We start from the raw sequence: 16,979 nt of genomic DNA on the forward strand, positions 1-16,979 counted from the left end.
AGAGCACACTGCCCAGGTCCACCTCCCATGGTCAGCTCTCCATTTTTCCAAATTAGGTGGTCCTAATCCTATTCCCAGTTTTCTGGTGCCTCTACCCCCACTTCACATTCCTTTAATGCCGAGATACATACAAGTAGATGTTTCCAAGAACAGCCTGATTTACTGAAAAATATGTTTAAGATTTATAGTTGCTTGAAGAATGCATGTATCGATTCAAACAATGACAACAACAAAAACTCCACGAGGCTCTAACCTAAAATCATATGCCTTGAAGGCTACACACTTAGGAAGTGTGACCTATGAACATGGTAGCTGTGTATTCAGGGTTTCCTAAAACAGTTCAGTCACCTGTCCCCGTGTTTTTGGTTTAGAAAACATGGTGTCTTGGAAGAAAGATGGCGGTTTCTAAAAATCAGCTTCACCCTCCGTCATAAACCTGCCTTCCTTTTCCCTTCTTTTTTCCACCCCTTCTACTCTCCTTCCTTCATTTCTTGTCAATGGCTTTTCCTACTTCTCACTTTCCCCTTCCGCTGCTGTATACATGTTTTCCTCTAAGCTCACCCCCCGGGGAAACTTGACCTCTGTCGTTTGGCTTCAATGTCCTTTATAACCCAGTTCCTCTCCACCAAGGTGGACTTTTGTCCAAGTCAGTTCCTTTCCTGAAGCATGGCACAATTCTCCCTTGTCACTGTGTTTGTTTATGCTGAGACTTTACCCATCAAAGTTTTGTGTCTGAGTTGATTCTGCTGAGCTGAATATCCTCCTTCTCCATGAAGTGCTTTCATTTTCTACTCTAGTCTGGAGTTGGTGCCCTTCTTTCTCACCTCCTCCCAATTCCTTTAACACCGATGATCTGACTCTCTTTCTACAGTACAGTATACAGTATATGCTCTGTAGTGTTATAAAATTTTTTATGCATGCATGCCTGCCTGATCTTACCAACTAGGCTGACGGCTCCTGGTCAGGAAATTTTTGTCTTACATGCTCTTATATCACCCACCAAAGCTGGCATAAACTTTACACAAAGTAAGTTATAGATTTTTAATTATATAAGAAATAGAAAGAATAGCTCCTTATTATCTCTTTCTTTTAGGCTTTTCTTTTCACTTGGCTTCCAGATATCATTAGTGTTCTGGTCTCTTAGTAGGAACCTTGTTGTAAGTCATCAGGATTCCTGGCTTGGGACCCTAGGAGAGGTTAGTTTCTCCTATGGAAAATGGGCATATGAAATACTATTACATTTGCCCTTCGAGTTATCACAAAGTCAAATGAAACAATGTATTGTGGTTCATGCTGAATTTATTTTGTGAGTGCACATAGAAGGGAAAGTCAGTTAATATGTTTTAAAAATGATTGACCTCATCATGGACAATATCCAGCATGATACCTTTCCTGTTTTTCATTGCTACTGAGTCACTGTTCCTCTGGGCAACTGTTATTTGTCCTCAAACCTAGGGGTAAACCTACAACTGGTTCATCCCTAAGTGAAAGTCCAGGGGGAAAATCACAGAACTCGTTCTAGTAGCCTAGAACTCTAGATATTTGATTTTTCCTAATTTGTAGAGGTAATTGAACGGTACATGGTCATTGGTGGAAGAATTCACTATGATGTTTTAATCTTTTTAGATTAGGTTGTGAGACAAGAGATCATGATACATGCTGCATTTCTTAATGGAACTTAATGGAAGCTAAACAGGTAAAGAAAAGTCTTCTTCCTTCTACCCTATCTATGTTAGTTAATATTTAAGTACAGTAAACTCTCCCCTCTACAAACAATTCTTTAGGTGAACGGGAAATGTTGTTGGAGAAAGATGGAAAAGAGGCATATTTGTTCAGTTTCATCCTTCATTCCTTTACCCTGTTATTGGCTCCACAAATATTTATTGTTTGTACATTACGTGGCAGGCACTATTCAAGGCTTTGGAGATACAGAAGTGAACGGAAAGAAAATTATGTCTGCATTTTAGGTGTTTATACTCTAAAAGTAGAGACAGTAAAACAAATAAATAAATAAGATATGTATAATCGTTATAACAGCTACGTAGAATGTTAACAGGATGATATAAGAGAGAATGACGGGGTATGGGCTATGTGAGATGGGATGAGCCGAGGTCATTCTGAGAATAACATACGGACAAATTTGCAAAGAGCCATGGAAAGAGTCTTTCGGGCAGCAGGAATGGCTAATGCAAAGCCCTGAGGTATGAAAGAGATTGACAAGTTCAAGATACAAAAAGGGGGATAATATATAGCTAAATAGGAGTAAAAATCAGAGAGTGGCGTGGAGTAAAGTTGGAGAAGCAAGTGGCCAAAACCAGGAGTGACAATAGAAATGAGCAGGCAACCGAATGAGAGTGGTGAAGTTCCTTTTCTTCAGTTACTATTGTTGTCTTCAAGTAACCCAGGTCCTTTTCTCCTAAACCTGAAACTGCCTTATAACCTCTGGCTCACCCCATCTGAGCAGTGGTATATGAGTTGTTTTCTCTAATTCAGACCTTCCTCTGTTGATTTTACTCAGGAAAACTCCTGTTTGGGAGGCCGTGGGAAGACACTTTCCATATGCAATTAAGATAATTATTCAATAAAATGTCCTAATGTAGTGTAGACAAACAAGTTAAATTTTATCCATCTTCCCATGGGGTTTCTTAGAAATCAAAATGTTTCCCTTTGGTTTATAAACTCATATGGAGTTGAAGGCAAATTTAATCTGGAAGGTTCTGATTCATTTACATTTAGCATAGCATTCTTTTACAGTGGTTTGAAGTTTAAGAAACCTCTTGAGACATTTATTTTGAAAAACAACTATTTAACTTTTAAAAGCCCTTTTAGCTCTCTTTGTTCTTAAGAACAGGAAATTACAATTTTTATAAACACAAACAGAAAAGCCTGTTGCTAGAGTTCAGCTTGCAACATAAAAAGTGATGGTGCTTGTGTAAGTTTCAAATTAGGCAAATAGATTCACACGTTCATGGTTTAATGAGAAAATCAGACTTTGGTAAAATGAGCAATGGTGTCTTTTATGTAGAGTAGAAAACTATAATATGTTATTGGGATGCAAGAGTTTCACTCTGCATATTTTCTCACTTCACCTCAGTTCAGTGAGTTATTGAATTTCAGAGATTCCAGAAATACCAGACCTTTAGAAAAAAATTATCAAATCATAAACTGACAGTGTTTGGAGAGACTTTGTAAAAGGTCATTTTATTGGTTAAGGCATTCTATGTTGCAAGTGACAGATAATCCACCCAGACTGGGTTTAAACAAAAGAAGAAATTAATTAGCTTATACAACTGAAAAAGTCAGAGGTAAAGGGAGCTTCAGGCAGGGGAGAATTTAGAGACAAGCAATGTCATCAGAACTTTGTGTCCTTCCACCTCTAAGCTTTGGCTTCCTCTCTTGGCTTCTTGTAATAGCGAGGTGGCTTTAAGTAGCTTGAAGCCACGTGTTCCTAGGTTCCACTGAAGTCCAATGGGGGATTAAAGAGACACACATGCCCCTTTCTCAGTTATATTGGGTTGGCCAAAAAATTCGTTTGGATTTTTCAGTAGCACCTTATGGAAAAACCCTAACGAACGTTCTGGCAATAGTTTCCAGACTCCCCAGATCTCTGATTGGGTCAGGAGTTCATTTCTGAACCAGTCACTGTGCTTGAAGGGTGTGATTCTCTGATTGGCCTGGCTCCAGTTATGCGGAGCTAGGGATTTGAGTGAATTTTGCTTGAACCACAGAGACAGAGACGGGGAGGTGATATTCCAGAGGAAAATTGGAGAGTAAGACAAATACTCCAACAAACAAAGCCAAACAAAAATGTCCACCCTAGAACCTCCTGCACACATTCATCTGATGTTTGAATCCCTTGAACTGGGAAAGTGGAATAGCAGCCTGGATCAAAGTCCTAGCTTTGCCATAAATTACCTTGCTGATGGCGCCAAGTCCCTTCACTTCCCTGCACCTCAGTATCCTCGTTTCTGAAAGGAAGGGATTGAACTTTATGTTCTCTCTGAGTTTTCTTCCAGCTCTGAAATGGTAATGATCCCAAGCTTGCCAAATGAGAATGGGAAGATTCTTCTGGCCTAAGATTTCATGGAAAAGGAAACGGAAGCAGGCCCAGGTGCAGGGCAGAAAAAAGCCAGCAGACCCTGGGCCATAGAGTGAATGAAGCAAAGAGAATGCCCGGGGGTGCAGGGTCAACTGTGGGACAGGACACCTCTCTGCAAGCTGAGGAGCACCCTCCAGTCTCTGCCGAGTACTCTGGGGGTGAGTGCACTGGAGCAGTGGTGATAGTTGCCATAGAAAGGGATAAATAGACTGTTGTTTGGTGCAATAACTCGGTTTCCGCCAGAAAGTTTCACACTCAGAATAAATATTATATATGGCTCCCATCAGCAGTTCCTAATCCGGAGAGGAAAAAAATGTATATTTTTGGAGGTGTTTTAATAAAGTGCTATGATTCTAGATGTTCACAATTTCTCATATAAAATCCTTGAAGTCATATGTGTTTTGGAATGCAATTTTTTTTTAAAAACAAATACAGAACATGTACCATATATTACCAAAAGAGAGATATAGTGTAGCACTCTGTAATCATCTTATCAATATTTCTGCAGTAAAACACATCAATGTTCACACTGAGAGATAAATAAAGACTAAAAATAGTCTCTTAATAGGTCAGGTCAGATTTTTGAAAACAGAAACAGAACCTGTTTTCAGAGTTTTTTGGATTTTGGAGTTATGGCTAACTATGGACCTATAAGTACTGGAGTTGATTGAGATCATTTTGGAAAAGATAAAGAAAAGAGATGGAATCTGGAGTATTAGTGAGTACATTGAATTGTTTTCCCTTATTAAAATCAAGGGACATAGAATTTACATCCTTGTCTTTTTCATCTGTGCCTCGTCTCTCGTAGGTGTTCAGTAACTCTTTGTGAAATGAACACTTTCCATTCACTGGCTGTGTTCTTACCATTACTTCAACTTCTCCACTGAATGGACCACATCAGGTTCATGCCCTTACAGCATTTGACAAGCTGATCCCTTTTTCTGGCTCTATCTTTCACTGACGTGTGTCAAGCCACACTGTGTCTAAATCTCTGATTCATCCTCCTTGATTTCTTTCTTGGGCTATTTTTCTTCCACCCACCCTTACGTACTGGTGTTTCTCTTTCTTTTTCTTCTGCGCATTTCTCAACGGTGAGCTAATAGATCACCTACCCAAGGCATCGCCCACCGCTTGGATGCTCACATCTCCAAAGCTGTGTCTCTAGTTCCTGTGGTTCTTCTGAGATCAGAACCAGTAGTTGAGAAGGCATTTCCAAATTCAAATGTGCAGTTGAGTTTCAGCAGGAACCTTGCCTCCCCTTATCCTCCATGCACGCAACCTGCTTTAGTGGAAGGTACCACCATCCATTCAGGTACTCGAGACAGAATCCTGAGAGCTATTAAGTTATCGAGTGTACCTATTTCATATCTTCCCTATATATTTCTTTTTCTCCGTCATTTACGCTGCCACTGTCTTCATTCTGAACTTCATCATCTCTTGCCTAGATGACTCAGGGGTCTCAACTCACTTCCCTGTTTCCAGTTACCACTTCCATCAGTATCAGAGAAATCCTTCTCAAGCAAAAATCTTATCAAGCCACGACTCTTGTTTCAAATCATGTGGCTTTCCTCACCCTCAGGATCAAGCCCAAACTTCTTTATATGGAAAATACTCCAAATGAACTAGACTCTAATATCTAGACTCACTTCTGTTTCCTACATTTTGCCCCAATCCTAAGAACTGTTTGTAGTTCTTCCAACATGCTCAAGCCATCTTGCCTTGTTCCTTTGTCCACGATAGCCTCACTTTCTAAGTCGCTCATCCCCTCAAATGCCTGATTAACTAACATTTGTGATTCAGACTCAGTTCAGACAGCTGCTTCTCCAGGAAGCTTTTCTGATCATTCCCCGCTGGGAGCAGGGTCCTCCTCTGCACACCTAGAGCGTTCTGTTTATGACCTTATTACAACATACTTTATAATGTCTATGGTTTTTCACGGGATTGTTAGCTTTTTGTGAGCAGAGGCTAAGAAGTTCATACCCTATTATGTAGAAAAATGCCTGACCCATAATATCCCTCAATAAATTTTTGTTGAATGAAGGAACGAATGAACACATGCACACACATATACACACACACACTCACACCCCACATATTAAGGCTCCTATAAGGCATTCAATACGTCCTTTTACTTTGCTAAAATGTAAACTATTGGCCCGTTAAATCTGGGAAATGTTTTTTTGATTTTTCATGACTCAGATGACTAGTATATCATTCAGGGTAGGTGGGGTTATTCTGCAGTAAAAAGCAATCTGGAATCTTTGAGGCCACCTGGGCCTTAAGCAGCACAAGCCCACCATGTGCCCAAATCGTGAAACATCTGGAGTATGTGAGGACCAGCAGAATTTTAGATATGAAGACATTTCGTTTGTTTTTCCACACTTAGAACTTCAGATTTATGAGTAAAAGCACACAGTTTAATATCACATGTTGATTTAAAAAAAAAGCAACTTCTAGATCAATATAAATTTATTTTATTCAACTTCTTCTACATCAGAAGCCCTGATTCTCTCAGCTTTTACATCTTTTTGTTTTGTATTGTTTTTGTATTTTAATTTTTATTTTATATTGGAGTAGAGTTCATTAACAATGTTGTGTTCATTTCGGGTATACAGCAAAGTGATTCAGTTATACATATACATGTATCTCTTCTTTTTCAAATTCTTTTCGCATTTAGGTTATTACAGAATATTGAGCAGAGTTCCCTGTGCTATACAGTAGGTCCCTGTTGGTTATCTATTTTATATATAGCAGTGTGTACATGTCGATCCCAAACTCCCAATCCATCCCTTCCGGGACCACCACACATACCCCATCATCTGAATCCTTCCTTCCTTCCTCTCCCTGCACCTATCACCCTAACCATCACCTCTGCGTGTCTGGATTACAGTACTAGCTTGCTGGCTATCCCGTGTCTCCTCCTTCAATCCGTCTCCACACGTTACAGCTAGAATAATCCTATTAAAACACTCTTTTGCATGTCAGTGTTTCTCCAGAGTTTACAGAATAAAATATTAAAGCTATAGCTTAGTATCCAAGACCTGTTATCATTTGTCCCTGACCTCCACTGTGACCTCATTTTCTCATTATCTCCCTGACAAGGGGTCCTCCTTGAGTCTTCTGTGTCTTATCTGTCTTGGCTTAATAATGATAGTCCTTATCTCTTAGGGTTGTCTTTAAGATTGAATGAAACAATATATGAAAAGCCCCTAGGACACTGCCCTGACATACGGTTGGGCTCTTGATGTTATTGTGGCACATGGTTAAAAATACATATGACACCTTTATGACACTCTCATTAGCAATCTCTTTTTTTACAGGCTCCGGACGCACAGGCTCAGCGGCCATGGCTCACGGCCCCAGCCGCTCCGCGGCATGTGGGATCTTCCCGGGCCGGGGCACGAACCCGTGTCCCCTGCATCGGCAGGCGGACTCTCAACCACTGCGCCACCAGGGAAGCCCAGCAATCTCTTTTTATCAGTGCCTGTGTAGTGTGCCAGTGGCATCCCTCACTCATTAGGATACCCTGAGCATAAAGAACATTGTAACAAACACACACATGCTCATCAATCATATTGAAAAACTAGATAGTTCTAACTTAGTTCTTTGTGGTAATAATTCTAGTTCTCATCTTTCAAATGATGGCATGCATGATATAGTCCTCAGTCTTACGGAGCTTCGCTGTGACTGCCAACTGTTAAGCAGCCACTCAAAGTTACTATTATTTTGAAGATCAAAGAATTTGCCTTTTTTAGGTACCAGGGATGGAGTGTTATAAATCCACTATGCTGTGTAGTATTTTTTTTAATAGAAGTGTAGTTGATTTACAATGTTTCAGGTGTACAGAAAAGTGATTCAGTTATACATACATATATGTATATATATATATACACATATATATTCTTTTTTAGATTCTTACCCATTATAGGTTCTTACAAGATATTGAACATAGTTACTCCCTGTGCTATACAGTAGGACCTTGTTGTTTATCTATTTTATATATAGGGTATTTATCTGTTAATACAAAACTCCTAATTTATCCCTACCCCCCTTCCCACTTTAGTAACCATAAGTTTGTTTTCTATGTCTGTAGGTCTATTTCTGTTTTGTAAATTAGTTCATTTGTATCATTTTATTAGACTCCACATATAAGTGATATCATATGATATTTGTCTTTGTCTGACTTACTTCACTTAGTATGATCATCTCTAGGTCCACTCATGTTGCTGCAAATAGCATTATTTCATTCTTTTTCATGGCTGAGTAATATTCCATTGTATATGTTTATATATATATATATATACACACACACCCATATATATGTGTGTATATATATATATAACCACATATTCTTTTTTTTTGGTGGATGGCTAACATTTATTTCATACCTGCAGCTGCACATTTTTAAAAATTTTTATTGGAGTAGAGTTGATTTACAAAGTTATGTTAGTTTCAGGTGTATGGCAAAGTGAATCAGTTATACATATACATATACATATACATATACATATACATATATCCACTCTTTTTTAGATTCTTTTCCTATATAGACCATTACAGAGTGTTGAGTAGAGTTCCCCGTGGTATACAGTAGGTCCTTATTAGTTATCTATTTTATATATAGTAGTGTGTATATGTCAACCCCAATCTCCCAATTTATCCCCCCCTTACCCCCTGGTAACCATAAGTTTGTTTTCTACATCTGTAACTCTATTTCTTTTTGCAGATAAGTTCATTTGTACCCTTTTTTTAGATTCCACATATAAGCGATATCATAATTTTTTTTTTTCTTGCCTCTCGGCATGTGGATCTTAGTTTCCTGACCAGGGATCAAACCCGTTCTCCCTGTAGTGGAAGCTCGGAGTCTTAACCACTGGACCGCCAGGGAAGTTATATCACATCTTCTTTATTCATTCATCTGTCGGTGCACATTTAGGTTGCTTCCGCGTCTTGGCTATTGCAAATATTGCTGCTATGAACATGTATCTTTGCAAGTTAGAGTTTTTGTCTTTTCCAGATATATGCCCAGGAGTGGGATTGCTGGATATGCTGTGTAGCATTATGGTGATCAAGGATGTCACACGGGTGCACTTGCTGAGAACAGGGGTGGGACGCTTGTTGATTGTTTATGAATGTACCTTTACTTAAATTGCCTGAAATCAGGCTATAAAAACAATGCTGTACTGAAGCAAGACTACTGGACTAGGAATCGGAAAATCTGTCTTCTGAGACCTGTTCAGAGCTAATGGTGTGATCCATTAGCGTCTGTTTATTTCTTGGTAGATTGTGAATAATACCTCTCTTCTTAGAAGACTATTGTAAATAAATTACACTTGTGAAAATGTCTTGTTTAAATTGATAGTTTGAGTTCTGTCTGCAATTTGCACATATAAAACATAGTGTAATATGCAACGCATGTTGAAAGAGTTTCCTTATATTTGTGGTATTTGCTGAAAACATTGTTTCTTCCAGACCAAATGAGGTTCCTTTTCTAAGATGTAAGTAACCATTACACTCAGAGTCAACTGCAAGTAAGTATGGAGAAGGTTTTTCATTATTATTTCTTGTTGCTTTTGCTGTTGGTATTCCCAAAGGGAAAGAAGGCATACGGAAGAAAGGGATTTTATAGAGAAGAGGTAATTTCAGAAATATGACTATTTGGGGGTGCGTGAAAACAAATTTGAATTTTTCTCCTTTATATTGAAAACTGACTTGTTTGATAAAAACCAGATTTATTTGGGCTAATGTCTGTGTTACTAGAACAACGCAAAGGCCGCACCACCCCTTGGAGGGACGTCGCAGGTCTTTACCCAGCTAGTTTGGCGGAATAACTGGCAAAAACAGCAGCAGCAGCCCCCGCTTCAATTCTTCCTGCTCAATAAAATCAGAGCACTGCTCATCTTCCAGACTGCAGAAAAAACTGACCCAGAAATTACGAGCCTGGCCCCAAATCTCACGACTGAGCCAAAATATGAAACAAGTTCTACCTGGCTCCCAGCTCTGTGTTCCTTCCACGGCACCACCCAACCAAGCTGGTTGTGAAAATAACTGTGACTTCAATCAAGAGGGCAAAGACAAAAGTAGAAGTTTACAAGATGCAGCACTTTTTCTTTTTACTTTGCTTATTTCATAACATGTGTGCTGGCCTTAAATGTGTGTTATTAATAATTCAATCACCGCTAAGGCTGTAAGTGAAAGCTGACAGCAGTGCCCATCCTCAGTAGAAGGAATGACCAAGATTTGCAAACGGGGAGCCCAGTGACTATGTTCCCAAATCGTATTTTGATTAACCGCGAAAAATACTGAAAGATGTTGAAAAAGATGATTTGTAATTGTAATATAGTGAGTGTCTCAAGGACATGAAAGGCACTGATGTTTTTAGCGTCTCCCCTCACACCCCTACCCCCACCAAGTGGAAACAGGCATTATGATGACATTTATTGCTATCTATGTTTTTAATGATTAAATTTTGGCTTAATGACTTAAAGGGAGCCGTAACTCTCAGCCCTTACTTAGAACAGCATGTTACATATGGCCTGAAACTGTGGGTTTACACGTTACCTTGAGGCAAGGGACTCAAGAGTATGTCATATTAAAATGGAAAATCTTTCTGAAGTTTCCCACCCTTAAGCAGCTGCCTATCATCTCTAAAATGTACTCGGACTGCCCTCTCCTGGTTGGATGGGAGAACAGAGAAAAGAAAAGTGATGAACAATGGTTACAGCATTGAATGCTCTTTGATTAATCTGAATTTAATAGAAATGGAAACTACCAAGTGGTCAAGAGAGGAAAAACAATGGGACAGAAAAAGAATTCTCACTTGTCACTTTGCAGTGTAAATATAAACCCAGACTCAACAAATTGCACGAAAAAGCATCCCAATGTTGGACTGAAGTCTTGCTTTAGGGTCATTTGATCAGTAAGGTTGTCCCACAGCTATCGACTGTTGAGTGACCAGAGCTCATCTGAGTTCTGAGTAGATTTGTCTCAGGTCCCCTAAACTGTAGGACAGGATGCAATGGAGGCTTGGGACACCAATGTTGCATTTGTTTTCATTCATTTGTTCACTTCATAGCCTGGTGCCCTTTGTTGAACCCTGATGGCAGATGAAAAGATTGGTATTGGGCTGGAGTGCAAAAACAGAGGTAGCTGAAGATCCATGGAAAATGTTCTGTGTTTCACTGTAAAATGCTCTCACATTTCTCCAGTGTTTATCTACCAAATTCATGGCCATGATAAAATCTAAAAAGTATAAATTTACTCAACTCATTGCACTAGATTCAGAATTGTAAACTGTCTTAGGTACCAGTACTTCCTGGCTTCTTGGACCATATCGCTTGGGTTGGAGGTGTGGCAGTGCTCCTAACTGCATGCCTTTACACAAGTCCCCAAATTTCAGCGAACTCAGTTTCCACATCTGGAAAATGGTGATCATAAGAGTATGTCTTGGGTTATTTGGAGGGTTAAGTATGATACATCCAATATTCTTGGATCAGTGACTAGCACATAGTAAATGTTCAATAAATGTTAGCTGCTAACATTATTCTACAGTCAAAAGAGAGGGAACTTTTGTTAAAAGCTTCATTCACAGAGGAGCCATAAAATCATTCCCTGACATTAACGTGTCTAATATTCAGAGAGCAAAAAAAAGAAAAACGCACATTCAAATTGCTACAGCCACTATGAAGAACAGTATGGAGGTTCCTTAAAAAACTAAAAATAGAGCTACCATATGACCCTGTAATCCCACTCCTGGGCCTATATCCGGAGAAAAACATGGTCCGAAAGGATCAGCGGCTAGGACTCCGCACTCTCACTGCCGAGGGCCCGGGTTCAATCCCCTGTCAGGGAACTAAGATCCCATAAGCCGTGCAGTGCAGCAACATGGATGGACCTAGAGATTGTCATACTGAGTGAAGTAAGTCAGACAGAGAAAGAGAAATGTCACATCCCTTATATGCGGAATCTAAAAAGAAATGATACAAATGAACTTATTTACAAAACAGAAACAGACTCACAGACTTAGAGAATGAACTTATGGTTACCAGAGGGGAAGGATGGGGGGAAGGGATAGTTAGGGAGTTAGGAATCGACATGTACACACTGTTATATTTAAAATGGATAACCAACAAGGACCTACTGTATAGCACAGGGAACTCTGTTCAATGTTATGTGGCAGCCTGGATGGGAGCAGAGTTTGGGGGAGAATGGACACATGTATACATATGGCTGAGTCCCTTTCCTGTGTACCTGAAACTATCACGACATTGTTCATTGGCCATATGCCAATATAAAATAAAACGTTAAACAAAATGGCCAGGCAATGATAAGTACCCCTCAAGGGCTTCACTTATACACGTGGACAGGAAGTTGACCCCATATGTGCTTGCCTTTTATCTTAGCATCATCCCAATCGTTTAAACTAAAGAAGACTTGGCACGTGACTATACCACGTATCAGATGTGCACATTTGCTCTCGAATCTGTTAGCAAAAATTGAAAAGGGAGAGGGATTTCTGGCCATTCTTCATTTCAGAAACAAAAAAAGGATAGTTGTGTGCTAGGTGAGGTTGCCATGTTCGAATACCAGGACACCGGACAGCTGGCAGCCGATCAGGGGATTAGAGAGTGAGTTAGTGGAAAGAGAAAGGAAGATGGACTTCAAAAATAGGACCGGCTCTCTCTGACTGCCAGAGGATGCACTGCTGTGTGTTCCCGAAATGAAGCACTAAAATTCTCAGACTAACGTGGTACAGCCAAGACTTTTGGACAAACTCTTCCAGGGCCACCGGGAAAATTTCAACACTCGCTTGAAGCAGAAAAAAGTTCTATGTGTGAAGAAAGAGAATTTTATGACAAGTTAGCTGGGCAGGTGCCATTTGGTTTAGAGTGGGCTTAAGCCTCCTGGGGCAAAGCCCAAACTCCTTAGCGTGACACGGCAGGACCTTCATAATGGGAGCCTGCTAACAGCTCCAGCAGCATCCTGGCATCCGTCACTATCTCACATTCCAAGCTGCCTCCACGCCGAGCCACTTTGCTTCCTGAACACAGCATCTCTTTTTCTGTTGGACCTCTACACAAGTGAGTCTGATACCGAGCAGGACCCTGTGGGGCTCCAGGGCACAAAAGCCTTTCTCCATCCCCCATTTCTTGATTACAGGAAATAGGCTTCATTCAGCCTCCAAGACCTTCCATGAGTTCCAAGGGCAGGTTCGAACGGACACTAACTAGGGAAGGGAGAAGACGCAGAGAAGAGGGGAGGAACAGTCAGAAGAAACAATAGTGCAGCCTTGGGTCAGGGTCCTGGTTCCCCCTCAAGGGATATACATAGCGAAATCTTTGAGCTGTTTTGCAGGTACTGAAACCTCCACCAGGCGGGAGAAGTTAAGGGTATGGTGCTCACCAGCATGTAGACCCCAGACCTGGTGGAACCAGAAGGTTGAGGATGCCGACTCCCACTTACCTCACCGTCAACCAATCAGAAGAATGTCCACGAGCTGACCACGCCCTCTTTGAGCCCTTACGATAAAACGCCTCACTACGCCCTCCAGGTTGGGACACACAGTTTTTGAGGGCATTAGCCTGCTGTGGTCCCCTTTGCCTGGCAAAGCAATGAAAGCTATTCTTTTCTACTTCACCCAAAACTCTTGTCTCCAAGATTTAATTCGGTGTCAGGGTACAGAAGCCAGATTTGGCTTCAGGTCCTTCTGTCTGGAATGCCCTTCTCCTTATTGTCTTGATACTTTCTCGACTAACTCTTAATTCATTCTTCAGATCCCTTGCGTATCACTTCCACCAAGAAGCATTCTAACACCTCTCCCCTTTACAAGCAGGTTAGCTAGCCTTCTCTCGTGCTTCCATAGCATCCTGTGCTTATCTCTAAAATTAGCTTTTTCTATCTTTATTGCACATTTATTTATAGACTCCCCCTCCTTATGGACAGTTGCTGGGTCTTATTCATCATCATAGTTTCATCTCTTGTACAATGCCTGTCCTAAAATAGGTTCTCAATGTATATCTTGAATGGTTGAAAAGACTCTCTTACTTTCCTTAGGAATAATCCAGAATTTCTACCTGAGAGGTTCACTTGGTGGTTGATTTTACCTTAGTGGTGAGGTCACCCTTTGGGCATTGCTTAAGGAAATGTCAACACTTTAAAAGCCCTGAAGTCAACAACTGCTCTAGAATCCTCCTTCTCTTTTATTTTTAAGAATCTCCACCAATGAATAATTTATCATTATTTGTATACAACAGCTGCCCTGAAGCAAGCTGACATTTTAGCTTTAAATACAACCAGTGATATACTAAAGCATGTTATACCCTGAAAATACTTGTTCCAACTAATGACAGCTGCATGCAGAGCTACCTACAAAATACGAGGGGCTTTGATTCATTTGCTCTGTGGTACTTGAAACGTGTTAGAGGACTTCACATTCACTGTCCTATTAGACTCTCACAATAGCCCTTTACAGGCAGGGATTGTATTTTCCAATCTTATAGAGGAGGAAATTATGACTGCTTTATAGTTTGCCCAGACTTATTCAGTAAACAAGTGGGTGCCAGAGTTGACAATCCTTACCGCTTCTAACTTGGATCTTGCATCTGAACTCCAGACGTGTATATCCAACCACTTCTCAACATGGATACCTAAGGAATCTCAAACTTAAAAACAAACTTGACATGTCTGTATGGGTTAAATTGTGTCCCTCCCCCCTGAAAAAAATTATGCTGAAGTTCTAACCTCCAGTATACCTGTGAATGTGATCTTATTTGGAAACAGTCTTTGCAAATGCAATCAGGTGAAGCGAGGTCATTAAAGTGGGTCTTAATCCAATGTGACTGTGTCTTTTTTTTTTTAACATCTTTATTTGAGTATAATTGCTTTACAATGCTGTGTTAGTTTCTGCTGTATAACAAACTGAATCAGCTATGCGTATACATATATCCCCATACCCCCGGCCTCTTGCGTCTCCCTCCCACCCTCCCTATCGCACCCCTCTAGGTGGTCACAGAGCACCGAGCTGATCTCTCTGTGCTATGCGGCTGCTTCCCACTAGCTGTCTATTTTACATTGGGGAGTGTATATATGTGACTGTGTCTTTTTAAGAAGAAGAGACAAACATACAGAGAGAATGCCTTGAGATGACAGAGGCAGAGATTGGAGTGATGCAATTGCAAGCCAAGGCACCTCAAGATTGCCAGTCACCACCAGAAGCTAGAAGAGGCAAGAAAGAACTCTATCAGAGTCTGAGAGAGGGCAGGGTCCTGCCAACACCTTGATTTCAAGCTTCTAGCCTCCAGAATGTGAGTGAATACACTTCTGCTGTTTTCAGCCACCAGTCTGTGGTACTCTGATACAGCAGCCTTAGAAAACTAATACAGTGGCCCAGACCTAACATTTCATTCTCTTCTAAACCACTTGCTCCCATAGTCTCTTATAAAGCGGAAGATGGCAACTTCATCCTTGATCTCAGTTTTGTTTCCTCTCTTGTTCACACTCCGAACCCAATCCATCAACACGCTCTGCTGCCTTTACCTTCACAGCGTGCCTAGAGTCCAACCACTTATCACCTCTACTACTCCACTCTGGTCTGACCACCAGCATCTCGCTCACCTGGTTTATTGCAATAGTCCCTTAACGAGTGTCCCTGCTTCCACCCTTGTTCCTGTACAGCCCGTTCTCAGCCCAGCAGCCAGCATGATCCCGTTCAAACTTCAGTCAGATCATGTCAGCCCCTCTGCTCAGGACCCTTCAATGGCTTCGCAACCAACACAGAAAAAGGTAGAGTCCTTTCATTTGAATACAAGACCCTATATAAGCTGCATCCGCCGGCACTGCTTCCTGCCCCATCTCACCCCACTCCTCCTGTTCACTTCTCTCTGGACCCACAACCCTCCTGGCTGAGTCTGGATCACACCAGACATGCCCTGAACTCAGTCCTTTGGAGGGATTGTTCAAATCTCTAAGGCCTTTTCCCTTAGACACCTGCTTGGATCCCTCCCCTAGCTTCAGGATTCCGCTCATTGCCTCTAAGCTAGGCTTTCCCTACCCAACTTATTTAAAAGGATAACTTTGCTTCCTCTGACCCTCCTATACTCTTTACCTTGTTTTATCTCCATAGCACTCATGAATATCTTAACATTTCATATAGGTGCTTTGCATTTGTTTATTGTCTCTCTACTCACATTAAAATGTGCTGCATAAACAAATAAATTAAATTTAAAAATTTTTTAAAAAGAAAGAAAATAAATAAATAAAAAAAATGTAAACCCTATGAGGACAGGAACATTGCTTTCTTCCCTGTCTCTGTAGCATCTAGAACCATAGCTGACATGTAAAGGAATTCAATAAATATGTGTTGAATAAGTGGATGAATGAATAGTCTCTTAAATCAGTCTGCTACTTCTTCCACTGATACAAGTGACAAAAAAGAAATCCAGTGTCAATGACATAAATGACCCAACGAGGTTAGCTTTTAAAAAGCTAGTGAATGCATTCAACATACTAACAATTTATTTGCATTCCCCTGAATTAACCACCATGAAATATTTAAACAATTTAAATACCCTTGTCAGACTTAGCTGAAATAACCAGTAGATTCAAAAGTGGAAGAGGAGAAAGAAAAGAGAGAAGAAAGAGGCAGGAGGAGACCCCTTGTAATTTATCAAGATGAAAGTGTTCACTATCAAAACAAAAGGAACAAATACCATAAGTAGATTTAAAAGTGAATGGTTTCAGGTGACACAGAATTGTCTGAAGGCGATGGATGCTAATTTGGGAGAAGCCCTTACATCTTTCCTCAGCTCTGTTTTAGCGAGTCATCGGGATTTCTTTTCTATGTTTGGAAAACAAATCTACTCAAATCTCTGGACTAAAACCT

Source organism: Physeter macrocephalus, chromosome 15, assembly GCF_002837175.3.
Source record: "Physeter macrocephalus isolate SW-GA chromosome 15, ASM283717v5, whole genome shotgun sequence".
NCBI classification, from domain to species: Eukaryota; Metazoa; Chordata; class Mammalia; order Artiodactyla; family Physeteridae; genus Physeter; species Physeter macrocephalus.